Here is a 943-nt window from a genome sequence, read left to right as displayed (position 1 = left end):
TATGAATCTCTTGTGAAAGGTTTGAGCCTTATCTGAACCCTTTTCACATCTTTGTGTTTAAAGTTAAATTTCTTGAAATTAAATTATATTATTTTATATTATATTATATTTTTATTATATTTTATTTTATAATTTATTATTATTTTTCTTATATTTTTTTATATTATATTATTGTTTTCAATTTAAATATTAAAACCAATTTAAGGGTAAAAAAATCAAATAATTTATATTTCTTTTATTATTTACTAACAAATCAGCAAAAATACAAAAACATATGACCTATATAATTATATATATAATATATATATAAATAATTTATATAATATATATATATATATATATATATATATATATATATATATATATATATATATATATATATATATATATATATATTAGTGTAATACATAAGAATGTAGTGTAATAGTTTATATATTATATATATATATATATATTTATATATAAATAATATATTTATATATAAATAATATATTTATATATAAATAATATATTTATATATAAATAATATATTTATATATAAATAATATATATATATATATAAATAATATATATATATATAAATAATATATATATAAATAATATATATATATAAATAATATATATATGATAACCATCTTTGTAACCTATATGTAACTCCCTCTTTGTAACAAAGTTCAAATAAAGCAAATATAATTGTACATACAAAAGAATGGGGGTGGTAGAAGATAATATTAGTGTTTAGTGAGTGACCACAAGGTCTCCTCTGAATACTTTTTATTTTCTTCTCCGAGGCTATGGGTCCCCACATTGGCACCAGAGGTCTTCCTCACAAACTTTTTATATAATATATATATATATAAATAATATATATATAAAGGTAAAACTAGCTAGTTATACGTAGATATATGATAACTAACCAACCCTACCAAACCTAACCTAATAT

The sequence above is a fragment of the Procambarus clarkii genome, chromosome 47 (assembly GCF_040958095.1).
Source record: "Procambarus clarkii isolate CNS0578487 chromosome 47, FALCON_Pclarkii_2.0, whole genome shotgun sequence".
Taxonomy (NCBI): Eukaryota; Metazoa; Arthropoda; class Malacostraca; order Decapoda; family Cambaridae; genus Procambarus; species Procambarus clarkii.
Note: the sequence above shows the minus strand (reverse complement) of the source record.